This window comes from Callorhinus ursinus, unplaced genomic scaffold (assembly GCF_003265705.2).
Source record: "Callorhinus ursinus isolate GAN/ISIS: 27379988/994484 unplaced genomic scaffold, GSC_fseal_2.0 scaffold8, whole genome shotgun sequence".
Lineage (NCBI taxonomy): Eukaryota > Metazoa > Chordata > Mammalia > Carnivora > Otariidae > Callorhinus > Callorhinus ursinus.
In genome coordinates this window covers 70856416-70863675 of record NW_027397070.1, presented here as the reverse complement: position 1 = coordinate 70863675, position 7260 = coordinate 70856416, and the positions used below count along the sequence as shown (strand labels likewise).

The following is a 7260-nucleotide window of genomic DNA, read 5'->3' as shown; positions in this document are numbered from 1 at the left end:
AAAAACTGACGGGCTAAGGTTCCCCAAACTCACCTGCTCCACCCACGCTGGCCTCCAGGGAGCCTCTGTGACTCAGGCCAACTCAGTCCTCAGAGCCTTTGCCCGTGCCGTGCCCTCTGCCCAGGACACTCTTCCTCCAGGTCTCTGTATGCTTCACTCTCTCTCTTCCTGGGGGGTGAGAGCCATTTGGAGCAATTCCAAATAAAACATGCATTTCTAGGATTTGCCCTATCCACCTCCAAATGGGCCCTTGGCCCGACACGGTGGCTTCACACCCCAGCAGGAAGGATGCCATGGGTCAGGTCCCCAGCTCCTCTTGCCAAAGGGCCCCCCAAAATATTGTGGTGATGAGTTCCCTAGGAAAGGTGAACCAGAGAGGAATTCACTAGAACAGGACAATGCTAGACCAGGAATCGAAAAAGCAGAACTCAACTCATGACAAACCGTATCATCTTAGGAAGGTACCTTACCTCCCTGGCCCTGGGTTTCCCCTTTTGTAGAGCGGAAATAAGACTGCCTGCCCTACCCCACGGGGGCTGTGAAGGAGGATGATGCCAGTGGGGCCATGTGGCCAACATGTCCCCCAGAGGTGCCCCGATGCCCAGAAGGAAGGTGCAGCGCTGTATTTTGGATGCCCTTGTCCTCACTGTGTATAAAGGACCTGCCCACCTTTCCCAGGTTATGAGGGATTGTTTGAATTGCAGGTGTTCATCATTGATTGCCATGGGTAAAAATCACATTTGCCCCAGAATCTGGGGGGGGGATGTCACCTAACCTAGGACTTTTAGGGGTGCCAGCCATGTGCCCATGTGAAATTATCCATTCACTGAAAAGCATTTTTTGAGGAGCTGGTCCTTGGGCTTTCACAGCCTCTATGAAGAGAATCGTGCCTACGCAGTGCCCAGGGCGCAGTGTTCTTCAACCCGCAGCTGCCAGTCCCTCAGTAGATCATAAAATCAGTGGAGCGGGCATGACCAGCTTCTTATCAAAAAAATGAAATAAAATAAAATGGAAAATAGCAGAAGGCTTCACACCGAGGGAGGGTTGGTATCGTTCCGTAACACTCTTGGTCTAGTTCCGCCTGGCTGGTTCTGGTCGTGCATCTTTCTCACCGTGCGTCCCGGTGAAGAAGTCCAAAAAGCCACCGTCCTCAAGGAGACACGGCTCCGGCGTCATTTCTACGGTCGTGTGAAAGCTCTTTTCCTCACTTCTGCTGACACATCTCTGTGTGTGCCAAGCAAATACAAGTTTCACCCACTCTGGGAGGGAACACTCAAGATTAGTAGAGTCTGAATTAACAAGTTTTGTTATATTAAAAAAGAAAACCATGATGATGCCGCTCAGCTTGCATCCCTCCTGCTCTCCCTGAGTGGTTCCATGGACAACGCTGGGCCCTGGCTTCCCCATCACCCAGCTGGCTGAAGGCTTTTGTCTGCGGGGTCAGCTCCCTCTCTCTCTCTCTCTCTCCAGGGCTGCCACAGGCCTGGATGGGGCAGAAGTCACTACCATTCTCCCTGGCAGAAGGCCCTAGGCAGCCATTAAAATATCTAGCCAAGCGAATGAATGTGTGAGTGAATGAATGAATGAATGAATGAATGAACGAACAAGCAAACCATCCGTCCCGAGCCACATCTTTCCTGTCCACTTCACGTACCTCCAGTTTCACGCGGTCAAACTTCATCAACAAGCAGCTCCCCACAAAGGACTCTGACCCAGGACTGGGCTCAGAGCTGGTGTCGGCTCCAGAATCTCCACAAGGTTTATGATGTGATCATCTGTCTAGAAGAGCGTCTGAAGGACTGGTCTTGAATCCTTACTGCCATAACAAGATGATTCCTTTACTTCGTATGTGGATCTGAGGTGGATTTGGGGAGCTGTGGAAGATGGGGAGTCTCTGCCCACCCCTTGACCTCACCACTGTGTCCACTTCTGCGTGGACACAAAAGAAACCCAGGGCCTGCTATCTGTCCCCACCCCCCACCCCTGGCTGATCAAGAATCCACTCCAGAACACTAAAGATTTTGCTTCCCAGGGAGTCGCCACCCTCACCAGCTCTGACTTCGTTCTTTCTGGCCAGGCTGTATTTGGGGCAGCCTAGGTGGACTTGTGTCTTGCTATTCACCTGAAGCATGTGAACTATGATTACTCAAGTCAACTACAACTAGAATGCCCAAACTCTGGGGCATTTTAAGGCCTCAAGAGTAAGCTGAAGCCAGTGTCGGGTGAGCTGGTACGAAGGAATCCAGTCTGGCCGTCCTTTCGTGGAGGTGGGTCTATGAAGCGGTTCTTGGGGAGGGCAGTTGAGGTGTGGAGTTTCCAGTCTGGAGGCCAAAAGGGATCTAATGAGCCCTGTAATTTGCCAAATCACCTCTGTCCTCTGTCCCAGGTAGTTGAGCATAAAAACAGCAGATTCACAAATTCATGCTCTCATTACACCTCTAGCTAATCAATGGCTCTAAGATATTAATTTCCATGAGTGATTTGCAATGTAGATGAGTTTTCATAACGACCACATTTGAATTTCCCTCTACTATTTTTTAACATGGACCCAAATAAGCTCATTTCACAGGAAGACCTAACCTTGCTACGTGCTGATACCTGAAATGACAGTCAAAGGGCTTCAGTCACTAATGACTGCTTTGTAATTAGCAGGGCACCTAAATAGCCCTGCTTCATCAGCCTAACAAGAGTTTGCTAAACACCAGCTGTATTGTACTTCCTAAAGCCAGGGGACCCAGAGCTGGCCAACAAGCCTTGAGGACATGATTAAAGGGACCAAGGACTGGAGTGGGCATCCACCTGGGGTCTCTACAGACCCTGTGGCCCCCGGCGCAGGTGTCTTGGTCAGGCTCTGGGCCTCTCTGGTGGCATACTTCCCCTCTTGTGGGGGATTTAAGTCAGTCGGGCAGGGCTCCCATACAGCGTCCTGTGATGCTGCCCACGATGCCCCAGTCGGGGGGAGGCCCTGCGGGGTGGGCACTCAGGCACTCAGGCACTCAGGATGCAGCCTGGGGTGGTTGCCCCCAATGGCTGTCACAGGAAATGGCCTTTCCTCCCTTGCTGTTTCTTTTTGAGTATGAGGCAAACTCAAAAATTCCCCCACAGATGGTGAAGGAACCAAAGTCGGACACTCTAACTTTGGTTTGGGGATTTTGCTATTCTGATGGGGCGCTTCATTCTGCAAGTCCAAGTGCAGAAACTGAGCTGCCAGTGCCCGGAACAAGGCTCTTCTGAGCAGCCGCTTCCAGGCCACTCCCCAGCAAGAACACCACCGGCCCCGGGGCCTCCCTCGGACTCTGCCCTCTGTGGGGAACTAATTTGCATAGTCGCAGGCCTGTCTGAAGTTGCCTGGGTGATCAAGAAGTGGGACTTGGGGGGCGCCTGGGCAGCTCCATCAGTTAGGCGTCTGCCTTCGGCTCAGGTCACGATCCCGGGGTCCTGGGATCCAGCCCCAAGTTGGGCTCCCTGCTCAATGGGGAGTCTGCTTGTCCCTCGCCCTCTGCCCCTCTCCCTGCTTGTGCTCTCCCTCTCAAATAAATAAATGAAATTTTAAGAAAAAGTGGGACTTGGGTGCTCCTTTCATGCTTTGATTCCAATGGATGTGAGTCTTCTTGATTCCAAAAAGAAAAAAATGTTAGAAAAGGATCAAGGAGAAGTTCCCCAGCTTGTCTAGAACCTTGACTCCATTTTTTTTCCCCGCCATTTTTAAGGATTTTGCCCCAGGATCAGTCAAAACTAATATCCACCTATGCATCTTTGAAATGTTCATTCATTCCTACAACTCACAATGCCCACTGGACAGGTGAGGAATGGCATCTACTCTGAGCCTGTTCTGCTTGTAAATCCCAGAAAGCTGCTCAGCCCAGGTGGTGGTGGGCAGGGGGAGACCGCATCTTCCCCTCTGTGGGTAAAGCCCTGTGAGGGGTCTTCCCCACTCCCTCCTCTTCACTCCCCTCTGCCCAAGCTTCAGGGCTCCCCAGGATGGCCGGCTGCAAGAAGGGCTGAACGTGAACTCGCTGAAATCGTTCTTCAGTGCTTTTTGCCCCCGGACAAGGGCCCAGCTACCACTGGGTTGTCAAAAGACCTGAAACTAATAATGCGATAGAACCTCTGACATTTGTCCAGAAAAACAAGATGGCCTAATACAGAGCTCCTGATACCTTTTGTCACATAGCATCATCCAGTTCTATGCATCGAAGTTAGGATCCTTTCAAAAATGCTGTAACCTCCCCCCAAGCCATTCCTTGCCACCCACCACCCCTCCCTCACCGCTCACTCTCACCCGCCATTACCCTTCGCCATCCTGGCCGCCACCACCTCCGTCTTCCCCCGCCATGGCTCTCTTCCCACCATGCCCTCCCACTTCCCTAACATCCTGTCAGGTGTGGGCTCCCTGCCACCACTAATGTCTCCCCCACATGCCTGCCACTCACCATTCCCCCATCACTCCTCTGCCGACCTCTCTCCTCCCATCATCCCCTACCTACCATCCTCAGCCTCCTGGGGATGCAGTGTGTCACTCTCCCTACTCTTCGACCCCTAGACCCAGCTGTTAAGCAAAGCCTGAAAAGTGGGCAGCCTTTGTGGGCTGGGGATCGATGCCAACACCTCTAAATTGCATCTTAAACCCCAGACCTCTGCCTCCAGGAATGACCTCCTTCCTGGCCTTCCTCTGCTCTCCTGGTCCTTGAAAACTCCAGCGTGTCTTGCAGAAGCACACTCCTGAGACTGGGGACTTGCTCAAAAAGGCTGGAGATGCAGAGGGCAGTCTGAGAAGAAGTCCAGACAAAGTTTGATTCCTTTGGAAATGGGCACACTTCCAGAGTTCCCAACAAAGAAGAAAGATCTTTAACCAGCCTGCCACCAGCCCTCCTACTGAGCAACCACAAAGAGACTTACTGTTCTGGAAGCTTCTCTCCTGGATTCTCTAGTGGAAAAGAGGTTAGAGGGGCAGGATGGCTTGCTGGAGAGCAAGGAGGATCTGCCTGGCTACAAACACGAGCGTCCCAGCGTACCGGACCTTCCGCTAACATTCACTGGTACTGCTGTGAGCCAGGCACTTTGAGAGGCTCTGGGAGTGGAAAGAGAAATGGGACTAGTGGGGCAGACATGTGTGCATGCACACACACACACACGTGCGCACACACAGCTAACCTGTGCACAGAGTGAGAACAGAGGACCAGGGGTTTGGACAGTGTCTCAAGTCCTCAGGAAGCCCCTCCTTCTGTTCTCCATGGTAACGGGGAGATGGACATTGTCTAAGATCAGTGCATGGTCACAATTACTGCCCCACAGATTAGGCCAAAACTTAGTGGCTTACGCAACCAAAATCATTTATTATCTCTCAAGGCTTCCGGGGGGTCCGAAATTCGGGAAAGCTTTAGCTGAATAGAGTCTCTCCTCCAGGTGCAACCAGAGCGCAGTGACGTCTGAACAGTATGGGGCTGGCTGAGCATCTCGCCACGTGGGCCAGTTTGAGCTTTCTCACAATACGGCAGCCTCAGGGCAGTCCGTCAGGCTAGAGGCTTCAGGAGCAGGTTTCCAGTCAACAAGGCAGGAGCTGTGTTATCTTCCAGAACCGTCCACTGGAAGTCACACAGTCTCACTTTCGCCATATTCCCTGTTGGTTACAAGCAGGGAGCGTCCAGAGCACCCTCTAGAGACACGAGTGGAATAGAAAATATCATTGGACCATCCTGAGAAAATACAGTCTCTCCAGCTGAGTTCCCTGGAAGCAGAGCCTGAGAGAGATTCAGGGGCTTGTGGTCGGCTGAGGGCATGCTTTTCAATAAAAGCCTGTGCGGGAGAGAGGGGGACAAGTGCAGCGGGGAAGGGGAAAGAGCCAAGCAAGGGGGTGAGGGCCCAAGTAAAGTCAAGCCCTCCCTGGTGCCCAGTGGGCTCAGGACCACGAATCCTGCCACAGTTGGCCCTGTCTGGAAGAAAGGAGGCCAGCCTCTTTGTACCTTTGAACCAGTCAGCCGCTGGCTGTGAGGAGCCCCAGGCAGAGACAAAGAATGTAAGCTGGGGTGCGTGGCTCTCACCAGCTGAAGTCATTTTCTAGAGAAGGCAGCTGTGAGCTGTTAGCAGCGAACCCTCAGAGCACTTGGGGAAGGGGTAACACCAGCCCTGTAAAGGTGGTCTAGGTGGGGCTCCGTGGTAGACTGCAGAATGCCACAAATTCCTCCTATCTCTGCATCCATGCCCTTTTGCATGTGACTTTGTTACGCCCTCCATCAGGAGGAGTCTCTTCCCCCCTACTCCTTAAGTCTGGGCTTGGCCATATGCCTTGCCTTGGCCAATGGGACATAAGCAAACATGAGACATGCAAAGGCTTGAAAACTGCTTGTTCATTGGGGTTTATGCTCTCTTGTGGCACTTGGAGCCCTGAAACCATGGAAACGAGCTCAAGCCAACTTCCAAAGGGGCCACATGGAAGAGAACCAAGGCATTCCAGTCAATAGTCTTCATCCGGCAGAAACGTGCATCTGGCCATCCTAAATCATCCAGTCCCACCTGAGCCACATGAGTGAGCCCAGGGGAGACTGTAGACCCACCCAGCTGAGCCCAGCCCAAATTGCCAATTCACAGAATCAAAGGCCAATAAATGATGATTATTTTAAGTCACTAAGTTTCTGGGTTGTTTGTGACACAGCAAGGCTACCTAATAATACAAGCAGGTCCCCCTACAGAAATCTAGTGGTCCCAAAGGCCTGCTAACCCCTCAATACTTGTATGGATGGAGAAAAAGAGGGACTTTCTCCTGGGTCTGGACTTGGCCCTCTCACCCTCTGACCCTTTGGTATGCCACTCACACCAAGAGTGTTCCCTAAACACCCAGAGTCCCTCATCCCATAAATGAGATCTATGGCCCAATCAGAGGCTCTGGGGCTCCTGAGGATCCTGGAGGCAAATGGGAACCAGCCCTTGAGGAATTCCCAGAGCAGTGCCCCCTAAGTCCATGCTTTTTGCACTTGGGACTTTGACCTCTGGGGCCCCAAACTTGGGGGGGGGGGGGCTTTGGGCAAAAGTCAGGGTCACAGAGTCATCTTTCCAGTTATCACAGCCTCACACTAGAGTCAGGGAACTATGTCAGCAGGTTTAGGAAATGCCAAGCTGCTCCTTGCAAAAACACTTTTTGGTCTCTTGGATAAAGACTTCAATATTAAACATTAAGATTTTGCTATGATTAAATCCTCACTGGGCATAAAGAAAGAGCTGTAACTACATTTCAGTGTAGCATTTGAAGGGATTTAGTGCTTT

At 51.9% G+C, this 7260-nt stretch overlaps 1 long non-coding RNA gene across 1 annotated transcript; it reads right to left on the bottom strand.

Annotated features, from left to right (window-relative positions):
* Window positions 1-552: 552 nt before the first annotated feature.
* On the bottom strand, window positions 553-5079 carry LOC112822680 (uncharacterized). The gene is made up of 3 exons (XR_003207757.2): window positions 4900-5079; window positions 1655-1816; window positions 553-1224 (listed from the first exon to the last, which is right to left on the bottom strand). It is a non-coding gene; the product is annotated as an uncharacterized lncRNA (long non-coding RNA).
* Between the last annotated feature and the right edge of the window lie 2181 nt (window positions 5080-7260).